We start from the raw sequence: 12,574 nt of genomic DNA, 5'->3' as shown, positions 1-12,574 counted from the left end.
AGCCTTCTTCTCTAGTCTTATCTTGATGGATCCATGGAGTCCTCAAGTGGCGGCAGCACTCTCATCTAGGAGCATTCCACACTTCTAGTGGCGAGATCATCCATCATCCTTCCATCTTCATGAGCAATTCTTCTCTCCTTCCTTTCTCCTCTTTCAATTGTTTTTGTTAGCTTGTGTTCTTGAGTTTTGGTTTGGTGTTCTTGCTGTTTTTATGCGTTTTTGGTTCGGCAGTTTTATAATTCTGTCCATTCATCTTGTTCCTTTGTTTTTCTAGCTCATTTGTTCGGTTCAATTCATTCCTTAAGTAATATGTTCGGTGCAATTGCATTTTCTTCCACTTTAATCGGTTCAATTTGACTATAATTGGAACATCCAAATGAGTTTGGGATTTGGTACTAGTTTTTGGTGAGTTCTTGTCTTAGAAATATGATCCAACTCTAAGAAAAGTGCCTCTATAATGTCCAACTCAAGGTGATTCCTAAGAAGGTCAAGAACCTTTCTCTATGAGGCTATTGGAATCACATCAAACGTGGTCTTGTCGGTTCTATCCGACCTCGAGCAGCAGGTCGACCCCAGCCCATGAGGGTGCATGAGGCAACCACAGAAAAGAAGAGCGCGGGGAAACCCTACAAACAGTCCCAGGCGAGGATGCGCACGCGAAGGGACCTGCTCCTGAAACATAATTTTCGTATAGAGCTCAAGGAGTTGCTCGTTATTCCAAACATAGCGGCGAGGTTGAAGGTACCCGCGAAGTCCGACAGGAAGATGGGGCCCAACAAGAACACTTGGTCCAAGTTTCACCAAGCACATGGCCACTATATACGCAATTGCTTAGCCTTGGCACACCAATTGGATGAGCTAGTGAAAAGTGGTTTCTTGAAGGATTACCTTCAGGAGCAACAGAACGATCAAGCATTGGTGATCGCAGGGGCAGATCAGGGGCACGAGGTGCCCATACATGGTGAGATCAACACCATCTTTGGAGGGTTCCAAGGAGGAGGATGCACTGCCTCCCAGTGGAAGAAGTACGTGCGAGAGGTGATGGCAGTAGAGGTACAAGAGGTAGATCAGACTCCCGATGTCGACCTCGTCTTCACCAAGGCCAACCGTCAGGATGTCATACCCCATGACAATGACCCGATAGTGATTTCGTTAGTCACATTAAGGAGAAGGGTGCATCGCGTCCTCGTAGACCAAGGAAGTTCGGTCGACGTGATGTTCTGGTTGACCTTCAACAAGTTACAGTTGTCCCCAGACCAATTGAGGCCCTATACCGGGTGCTTGTATGGTTTTGCTAGAGACCAGGTGGAGGTGCTTGGGCATATAGAGTTAAAGACTACCTTCACGGATGGCACAACTTCACGCACTGCCAACATCATGTATCTTGTCGTTAACGCCCCATCAACCTACAATATACTATTAGGTAGACCTTCTTTGAACAGGATTGGAGCGATTGCCTCTACGAGGCATATGAAGATGAAAATGCCTTCCCTTGAGGGTATTGTGATCACCATCAAGTCTGACCAGAAAGAGGCTAAAAGGTGTTACGAAAATAGCCTCAAGACTAAGAGAGGGGTGTTCACTGTTACTACGCAGCCTCTAAAGGAAGAAGGGGTCACCCGTGCAGAGATCTCCCGGGAGAGACGACCCGAACCCGCCGAAGACGTGCTGGAGCGAGAGATTAGTGGAAAAATGTTCAAGCTTGGAAAATCCTTAGGCCAAGAGAAGTAGGATCAGATCGCCGAAGTCATAGCACGACACCTTGATTCATTCGCGTTGTCTGCCTCTGACATGCCTGGCATAGATCCTGACTTCTTGTGTCATCGCCTCCCCATGGATCCCCAAGTCTGATATGTTCGCGAGAGAAGGCGAAAGTTCAACTTGGAGAGGCGTCAGGTCGTCCGCGAAGAAACATAGAAGCTGCTAAAGGCTGGCCACATTAGGGAGATTTAGTACCCTGAATGGCTGGCCAATGTGGTACTAGTGAAGAAGGCCAACGGGTAGTGGAGGATGTGCGTTGACTTCACAGACCTCAATAAGGCCTGTCTAAAGGACTCCTACCCGCTGCCCAGTATTGACGCTTTGGTGGTCAGTGCGTCCGTATGCAGATTACTCAGCTTCCTGGATGCCTTTTCTAGTTACAACCAGATCATGATGCACCCCAAGGACGAGTGCAAGACGACGTTCATAATATAGTTGTCTTTTTATTGTTATAAGGTGATGCCCCTTTGGGCTGAAGAATGCAGGTGCCACCTACCAGAGACTGATGGACAGAGTATTAACGCCCATGCTAGGGCGGAATATCCAAGCATTTGTAGATGACATGGTAGTCACCTCCCGGCAGAGGGAGCAACACGTAGCAGACCTGGATGAGCTATTCACTACGATAGCGAAGTACAGGCTGAAGCTGAACCCGGAGAAGTGTGTGTTCGGGGTGGAGGCAGGCAAGTTCTTGGGGTTCCTACTCACTGAACGTGGGATAGAGGCGAATCCTGAGAAGTGCGCTACGATAATAGCAATGAGGAGCCCGATCTCAATTAAAGAGGTGCAGCAGTTGACAGGGCGTACGACCGCTCTGTCCAGATTCGTATCGGTAGGAGGAGACAATGGGCATCCTTATTTCCAGTGCCTGAAGAGAAACAACAGGTTCATATGGACCTGAGAGTGTGAAGAGGCATTTGTGAAGCTGAAGGAGTACCTGGCCAGTCCACCAGTGTTGTGCAAGCCAGAGCTAGGTACTCTGCTCTGCCTATACTTCGCAGTTACAGAGAAGGCGATCAGTTCGGTTTTGCTGCAAGAGCAAGACCAGGTGCAAAAGCCGATCTACTTCGTCAACATGGTGTTGCAAGGGCCAAAGGTGAGATACCAGGCCCTAGAGAAAGCAGCTCTGGCAGTAGTGTTCTCAGCGCGAAGACTTCGCCACTACTTCCAGAGCTTCATCGTAATAATAATGACAGACCTTCCAATCCACAAGGTCTTACAAAAGTCAGATGTGGCAGGCAGAATGGTGCGATGGGCGGTAGAGCTATCTGAGTTCGATGTGCAATATGAGCCTAGAGGCCCCATTAAAGGCTAGGTTTACGCTGACTTCGTAGTAGAGCTCTCATCGGCAGCCACGCACCAAGAAGGAGCAGGTTTCAGATGGGTACTCTATATAGATTGCTCCTTAAACCAACAAGGTAGCGGGGTTGGTGTCATCTTGGAAGGACCAGATGGATTGCTAATTGAGCAGGCCCTACGGTTCGCTTTCAAGGCCAGTAACAACCAAGCAGAATATGAGGCCCTGATTACTGGAATGCTGCTGGCCGAGGAGATGGAGGCAAAGGGGTTGTTGGCAAAGAGTGACTCCTTGTTAGTCACAGGTCAGATCACGGGGGAGTACCAAGCTAAAGACCCTCAGATGGCCGCATACCTAGAGTACGTCCAGGTTCTGAAGGAGACGTTCGAGGTGTTCGAGTTAGTTCACGTGCTCAGAGAGCCCGAGCATACTTGCTTGCAAAGCTCGCCAGTTCGGGCAAGGGGGGCAGGCAGAGGACGGTGATTCAGGAGACCCTGAAGACACATCGAACTACCACAAACAATATTGCAGAAGTCCAACAGATCAACACATCAGAAGGGGTGAGGAGGAGTCATCGGTCGTTAACACATGAGATGGTAAAAACGCCCAGAATAAGCGTGTATTGGTTGCTGGGAAATGTCGTCGCAGGTTTACCAAGTGGAAACATGAGAAACTTTGATGACACCCTACCAACGCTATTTGGCTGATGAAGTACTCCCGCTAGAACCCACAGAGGCCAGAAAAATTCGAGCAAGTACACCTTAATCGATGGGAAGTTATTCAGGCATGGGTTCACCCATCCTATCCTAATGTGTGTAAGTGGCGAACAATGCACATGCATCATGGCAGAACTGCATGAGGGGATATGCGGTAGCCACGTCGACGACCAATCCCTCTCGTCGAAGGTCATTCGTGCATGATATTATTGGCCAACCATGAGGGAAGATTGCACAAGGTGCACAACGATGCAAATAGTGCCAACAACATGCTTGTTAGAATGGATGGCTTTAAACTAGAGGGGGGCTGAATGGTTTAAAGATGGTTTTCGCAAAATTTTAAGCCAAGAATGAAATTACTTTGAGAAACAAATGATAAGGAATCCAGTTTGCCAAAACACAAAGCAAAAAGAACAGCACCAGAAAAACAATCGGTTGTTTCGCATAAACAATCGGTTGTTTATACCAGTTTGCAAATATTAAAACTGAATTTAAAGAGATTAAGGATAAAGAGAATGCACACAAAGGGTTATACTGGTTCACTCTAACCCCAGAGCTCCATCCAGTCTTCTTAGAAACCAATGAAGAATTCCACTAAGCAATCAAACCTACATCACTTACACCACAACCAAAGAAGTGACCTTGAACCCCTCAAGACACACACTTCTCTTGGTCAACACACCAACACTAAGAATGCTGATCTTGATCCCCTCAAGAACACACAACACTTATCAGCAAACACACAAGGTTGATCCTCGAATCAATCGGTTGTTTTGTTACTTAACAAAATTACCATTCGAAAACAGTTTTCAAACTTTCTCAAAAACATCTAAGTGTAAACAATCGGTTGTTTCGAGAAAACAATCGGTTGTTTCAACTTAGTTTGAAAAACATTTTGCTTTGATAAAATTGAGATGCTAATTGCTTTGAGATTTAATGTAAGGGTTGATTACAACATAAAACTACCCTAGAACAAAGCTTAAACCAGCACAGCAGCATCAAGGAAAGCAGAGGCTTCATCATCCTTCAAAGGATTTGGATTCTTCAAAACATTGAACACCACTTGGTTCAACAATCTCCCCCTATTTGATGAAGACAAATGCCTGGTGCTTGTGTTGTACTGATTAAATCTGAAGCAGTTCCTGCAGAGAAAGCATTCATACTATCCAAAGCTTCTTACAGCAGCAAGTTAGATTATAACTCTTTAAACACAATAAACAATCGGTTGTTTACACGAAAGAATCGGTTGTTTCTATCAGCAGCAGCAGAAAGCAATTTTATACTTCAGAGATTTAAACTTTTATGCATATGAGACACAGATATACAAGAACCAGTAATTCTCCCCCTATTTGTCTTCACAAATAGACTTTAACATGTATCAAAGACAGATTTAAGAAAGATTATTAAGATCAAGAATACCTAACTCATTTCTCAAGAAGAAAAACCTCTCTTTTGGCAAAGGCTTTGTGAAGATGTCAGCTAGCTGCAGTTTGGTCTCCACAAACTTTACTTCACAGTTCCCATTTTGCACATGATCTCTGATGAAATGATGTCTTATTTCAATATGTTTGGTCCTTGAGTGCTGGATTTGATTTTTGGTAAGATTGATTGCACTTGTGTTATCACACATCAAAGGAACTTTGCTTATTTGTAAACCAAAATCTGCAAATTGTTGTTTGAGCCATAGGATCTGTGCGCAGAAGCTACCAGCAGCTATATATTCTGCCTCAGCAGTAGAAAGAGCAACACATGCTTGCTTCTTGCTATGCCATGAGATTAGGCTTGAGCCAAGAAGGTGACAAGTGCCACTTGTGCTATTTCTATCTAGCTTGCAACCTGCAAAGTCAGAATCCGAATAACCAATTAAATGTATTGGAGAATGAGAAGGATACCATAGTCCTACAGATGATGTTCCTTTGAGATATTTCAGAATCCTTTTTGCAGCTTTGAAGTGTGACTCTTTAGGATTTTCTTGATATCTTGCACATAGGCACATCGCAAACATGATGTCCGGCCTACTTGCTGTTAGATAAAGCAAAGATCCAATCAAACTTTTGTATTTTGTTTGATCTATACTCTTTCCGGCAGCATCTGCATCCATGTAGCAGCTTGATGGCATTGGAGTGCTTGCCTCTTTGCAATTTTCCATTTCAAACTTTTTGAGAATTTCCTTGCAATACTTTGATTGACTTAGGAAGGTCCCATCTTTTGTTTGTTTAACCTGCAATCCAAGAAAGAAAGATAGTTCTCCCATCATAGACATTTCAAACTCACCTTTCATTGCAGCCACAAATTCTTCACACAACCTATCTTGTGTAGCACCAAAGATGATGTCATCAACATAGATTTGCACAAGGATTATTTCTGCATTTGACTTCTTGATGAAGAGAGTTTTGTCTACCATTCCTCTTTCATAACCATGGGATAGCAGAAAGTTGCTAAGCCTCTCATACCACTGCCTTGGAGCTTGTTTCAATCCATACAAAGCTTTCTTCAACTTGAAGACATGGTTGGGATACTTGTGATCTTCAAAACCCGGTGGTTGATCTACAAAGACTTCCTCATTGATGTAGCCATTCAAGAAGGCACTCTTTACATCCATTTGGAAGAGTTTAAAACCATTCATGCATGCAAAAGCCAGCAGCAGCCTCACAGCCTCCAATCTAGCCACAGGAGCAAAGGTTTCACCATAGTCTATACCCTCTTCTTTATTGTAGCCTTTGGCAACTAGCCTTGCCTTGTTTCTAGTGATCACTCCATCCTCATCTAGCTTGTTCCTGAAAACCCATTTTGAACCAATAATATTCATTTCATTTGTTTTAGGGACAAGAAACCATACCTCATTTCTTTCAAATTGGTTTAGCTCTTCATGCATAGCTTCAACCCACTTCTCATCCTTGAGAGCTTCTTCAATTGACTTTGGTTCAATTTGAGAAACAAAAGTTGTGTGCCTGCAGTAGTTTGAGATGGAGCTACGTGTGGAGACACCTTCCTTTATCTGCCCTATGATGTTATCCACTGACAGATCTCTAGGAATCCTCCACTCTTTGGGAAGCTCACTCTGTTGCAGAATTTCAATCGGTTGTTTCTGCGAATCAACCAGTTGTTTTTCTGCACAGATGTCTAGCTTCTCCAAACTGATGCTCTGTTCGTCTTCCTCAGCACTGATCTTTGGGTTCTCACTGATTCTGCGATCTACCTCATCAAAGACTACATGTACTGATTCTTCTACAGTCATTAATCTTTTGTTGTAGACTCTATATGCATGGCTTGTGAGAGAATAGCCAATGAAAATGCCAAGGTCAGCTTTCTCATCAAACTTTCCCAAGCTTTCCTTTCCATTGTTAAGAACGAAACAGCTACAACCAAAGACTTTGAGGTGACTGATGTTAGGCTTCCTTTCATTGAAAATTTCATATGGAGTTTTCTTCAAGATGGGCCTTATTAGCACCCTATTCATCACATAACAAGAGGTGCTTACTGCATCTGCCCAAAAATACTTAGGAAGTGATGACTCACTAAGCATTGTTCTTGCAAGCTCTTCAAGAGATCTGTTCTTCCTCTCTACAACTCCATTTTGCTGTGGTGTTCTTGGAGCAGAGAAATTATGTAGAATCCCCAACTTCTCACAGAACTTTGCAAACTTCTCATTTTGGAATTCTCCTCCATGGTCACTTCTTATGGAGCCTATGTTGCTGTTCTTTGTGTTTTGAAGCCTTCTTGCTAGCTTTTTGAATGCAGCAAAGGCATCACTCTTTGATTCCAAGAACAAAGTCCAAGTGTACCTAGAGAAATCATCAACAATAACAAGAGCATAATAATTTCCACCAAGACTCATAGTTCTAGAGGGTCCAAAGAGATCCATGTGAAGGAGTTTAAGAGGTCTCAATGAAGAGACAATATTTTTGGTTTTAAAAGAACTCTTCACTTGTTTCCCTTTTTGGCAAGCTTCACAAATGTGATCCCTCTCAAACTTGAGTTTTGGCAGCCCAATCACAAGATCTTTTGATATTAGCTTGTTCAAATGATTCATGTGAATATGAGCAATTCTTCTATGCCAAAGCCAAGATTCATCTTGCATGGATAGAAGACATCCAATTGAGCATGGTGAAGAGATATCAAGAAGATACACATTATTAACTCTCTTTCTTACCAACATTACCTCTTTGGTGTTGGGTAGACAGATTTCACATGTGTTTGTCTTGAACATCACTTGATACCCCTTGTCACATAGTTGGCTAATACTCAGAAGATTATGCTTTAGGCCTTCAACAAAAAGCACATCATGAATCACCAAGATGCTTTCATCTCCTATGGATCCTCTTCCAATAATTCTTCCTTTGTTGTTGTCTCCATACGTGACATGACCCTCTTGCTTGAAGGATATTCTCAGGAACTTTGATTTGTCCCCTGTCATATGCTTGGAGCATCCACTGTCCAAGTACCAAAGTTGTTTTCTTTCCTCCAAGATATCCTACAAAAAAGATTTTCAAGTACATAGGTTTGGTCCCCTTATGAATATGGGTCCATCTGGTTTATACTCATCAATACAAGCTTTATTTTTCTTGGGAATCCACTTCATAAGCCCTTTAGGAACAACATGTTTTCTGATTTTACAGAATCGCACAGAATGGCCTCTTTTCATGCAATAGAAGCATGTAACAATCGGTTGTTTCGATGGTCCAATCGATTGTTTTTCTGGCATTTTCGAAAAAGATTTTGAAAATCTATCTTGCTTGTTTTGTGGATTAAAGCCCAATCCAGATTTTCCAAAAACACAATTTTGAGATGCTAGCACACTCTCAAAGTTAGATTGGCTTTTAGAAAGCTTATCCACTGTTTTAACAAGATAGTGGACCTTCTTTTCAAGATTTTTGCAATTTTCACAAACTAGAGTATCACACTTGTAAGAGGAGCTTTTGTAAATGATTTCCAGATTTTCAAAATCCATTTTTGAATTTTCTAAATCCTCTTCCAGTGCCTTTACTCTGTTTTCAAGCCAGCTATTCTTTTCTTTCAATCGATTGTTCAAGAGAGCCAATCGGCTGGCTTCTTCATGAGTTTCTTGAAAGGCTTGAAGCAATTGTCCATAATTTTCAGAGTTTGATGAACTTACACTACATGAGTCATCCTCCCTTCTGGCCATTAAGCAAAGATTGAGGCTTTTCTTGTTTTGCCTTTTCTTTCTTCTTGCTTGAGTCTTTGTCATTGCTTCCTTTGGTTCATGAACGGCTTTGAGTGTCTCCCACATTTCCTTAGTAGTTTTGCACTTTCATATTCTGAAAAATTCATTAGTTTCAAGTGTAGAAGCTATAATATTTGAGCAGACTTATCAAGCTGAGCCATCTTACATTCATCATCTGTCCATTTGGACAAAGGTTTTGTAAAGAAAGCATTTTCCTTTTTGAATTTTGGAATGTAAGGACCATTCTCAATTGAGTCCCAAATTCTTTGATCAATGGATTCAATAAAGATTTTCATTCTTGCTTCCCAAAACTTATAATTCAATCCACAGAATAAAGGTGGTTTGTAGATTGAAGCACCCTCCTCAAAAGATAGTTTTCCAGCCATAGAAAAAAGATTTTTTTAGATCAACTTGAATAACTTTCAAGAACCAAGCTCTTGATGCCAATTGTTAGAATATATGGCCTTAAACGAGAGGGGGGGTGAATTGTTTAAGAAAGATTTTCGCAGACTTTTAACCTTAGAATGAAAATACTTTCAAAGAACCTTGATTAATGATTCAGTTTTTCCAAAACAAATAGCAAAAGCACAAAGCTGGAAAAACAATCGGTTGTTTTAGCGAAACAATCGGTTGTTTATACCAGTTCCAAAATAACAAAACTGAATTAAAGAGATAGGGATAAACAAATTGTACACAGTTGTTTATACTGGTTCACTCCAAACAAGAGCTACATCCAGTCTTCTCAGAAACCCTGAGGATATCCACTAAGGAATCACCACTTGATCACTTACACCACAACCAAGAGAATGACCTTGAACACCTCAAGAAACACACTCTCCTTGGCCAACACTAAGATTGCTGATCTTGAACACCTCAAGAACTCACAGCCAATCTCAGCAAAACACACACACAAATTGTTCAGCAGTTTACAAAGATTACACTTGTTACAGATGAATATCTGAAATCAATACAAGTAAAATCCTATTCAGCACATTGATCAATCTCTCAACTCTTTAGCAATCTCAGAACTCTTTGAAAAACTCTTAGATCAAAACTTTGTTTCAAGATCCTTAAAACATTAAAATTGTTTTCAGAATATATCTAAGAATATAGTTTGTTATCAAATCTTAACAAACTCTTAATTGCATTTAAAACAGATTGGTCAAAGCATTTAATGACTGGAGCGTATTCAGTTAAAGCATTTAAAGTTCAGTCAAAGAAAACAGTTTTTCTGTTATGGTTTTAAAACAAACAATCGATTGTTTCCTCGAATCAATCGGTTGTTTTGTTACTTAACAAAATTACCATTCAAAAACAGTTTTCAAACTTTCTCAAAAACATCTAAGTGTGAACAATCGGTTGTTTCGACAAAACAATCAGTTGTTTCAACTTAGTTTGAAAAACATTTTGCTTTGATAAAATTGAGATGCTAATTGCTTTGAGATTTAATCTAAGGGTTGATTACAACATAAAACTACCCTAGAACAAAGCTTAAACCAGCACAGCAGCATCAAGGAAAGCAGAGGCTTCATCATCCTTCAAAGGATTTGGATTCTTCAAAACATTGAACACCACTTGGTTCAACATATATTTCTAACAATTGGCATTAGGAGTTGAGTTCTAGAAATTCGTTCAGGTTTTCGATCCTTAAAACCTTTTTCATGGCTGAAAAACTATCCTTTGGGGAGGGTGCTTTAATAAACAGGTCATCTCTGTTTTGTGGTCTGAATTATCAATTTTGATGGTTAAAATGAAAATCTTTGTGGAATCAATTGATAGAGGAATCTAGGTTGCCATTGTAAATGACCCTTTTATTCCAAAGTTTGAAAAAGATGATGTTTTCATAGAAAAACCTTGATCCCAATGGACAGAGTCTGATTGCAAAAGAGATCAATTTGATTGTATTGCTAAAAGCATAATCACATATGTTCCGTCCGGTTGACCGGGACGTCTTCGTGCGCGACCTCAACCGTCAGCTAGGGACTCCTTCCCACTGGTTACCTATGGATTCCTGCAAAGAAGAGGACAAAGAGGCGCCCTAGCGGCCGTGTGCACTCCGGCGCTCAAGTCAGCCAGCAAGAAACACCAAAACTGTCCACCTACGTCTCTGAGCACCGCGTATGGCACTCTGAAGGTGGTAAAAAGAATTGTGTATATGTGTGTGTGTTGTCTCCTTTAGGCAAAAATATTCCCCAGTCACTTGTACGTAACCTTCAAGCACGAGCCAGCGACTAGAGAGTTCTCTCGTAAATTTACCGAAAGTTCCCACCTTTTTTCCAACATCCTCCGCGCTATTTAAACTACCCAAGCATTTAAAGCGCCTTAAAGCGCTTTTAATCACAAACGTAACGCACTCATTAAAGCGTTTAATTAGAAAACGTAGCGCATTTAAGACGTTGAAACGCTTGGGAGCCATTATAGTACCTGAATGCTCAAAAGGGAAACTGCATTGAATGACTTTTAATTACCTGGCACCTGACTAAAGGGTGTTTCCATTCTAACAAGGCTGTTATACACGTGGAGGGCCTCACGACGCCGTGACCCCATCTGGGGGCGTTTCTGCCCATCTGGGGACATTTCTACGTGTGAGTCCTCCTGCTTGGGAGTACTACTGCGCTAGGGGTGACTTTTTGGGTGCCAACTCATGCCCCCAAGTATCTAGCCACTTACTTTGAGAGCGTATCTGCCTTCCTTTTGTACTCTGCACCCGGTTGCCCTGGGCGTGACTTTCCTCTTGAGTCGTATCTACCCCACAGGCGTCTCTGGGGCGGGAGGAGCACTTCACGAGTCAGGCTGCCCTACACTGGTACTATTACTATGGCCTTGAAGCCACATTTTCCTTCTCTTTATCACTGCCCCGGGTTATCAGGACCTGAGGCCTTCTCACGGCGTCGCTCCCTCCATGGTCTTTCCTACCCATGGGTATCGGGGAACCACACCGTGATTGCCTTGCTTTAGTACTGTTTGATCGGGCGACGCCCTGGTTGGGCGACGCCTTGACCTAGGCGACGCCTTGCCTTGGCGACGCTTCCTCTTGGCGTCTCTCCACCTAGGCGACGCCTTGCGTTGACTTTGACTCTCCAGCCGTTGACTTTGACTTTGACTTAGTCAACGCCCGGATACGGGACGGTACACAAGCCCCCCAGTCTTAAGCTGAAGACTTGTCTTCAGCGTAAAGACTAAAGCCTTGCCCACGCCGTCCACGTGCCATCCTGATGACGTGTCATTCCCTGCTGACTCAACAATTCCCGAATTGTTGACGTGACGCTCTCTGAACCCTAGGAGCGCTCTTACTGATTGATTTGACCTCCTCTGAAACGACGATGATAACACCTTTTGGGCTAACCTTGATCGCGCGCCACGTGGCCCATCGCGCGGCCATCCTCCAGAGACCTTTGCGTTTCCCCTGGGCAATTGACCCTCTGACGCGTGGCACGATCCTACGGCCCTCAGTTAGCGCCTCTTGAGTTGCGACATGTAACGTTTAAGTTACTCCAAACCCCGCGCTCACCCTACTGTTACATTCATTCGCTCCGCAACTCCGCACTGTTCATCGCCTTCAAAACCCTTTTTCTTTGGAATCGCGATTCTCTCCTTCCTGCGCTCTTCTACTGC

The sequence above is a fragment of the Phaseolus vulgaris genome, chromosome 7 (assembly GCF_000499845.2).
Source record: "Phaseolus vulgaris cultivar G19833 chromosome 7, P. vulgaris v2.0, whole genome shotgun sequence".
In the NCBI taxonomy this organism is placed as follows: domain Eukaryota; kingdom Viridiplantae; phylum Streptophyta; class Magnoliopsida; order Fabales; family Fabaceae; genus Phaseolus; species Phaseolus vulgaris.
The sequence above is the reverse complement of the archived record's forward strand: the minus strand, read 5'-3'. Positions refer to the sequence as shown.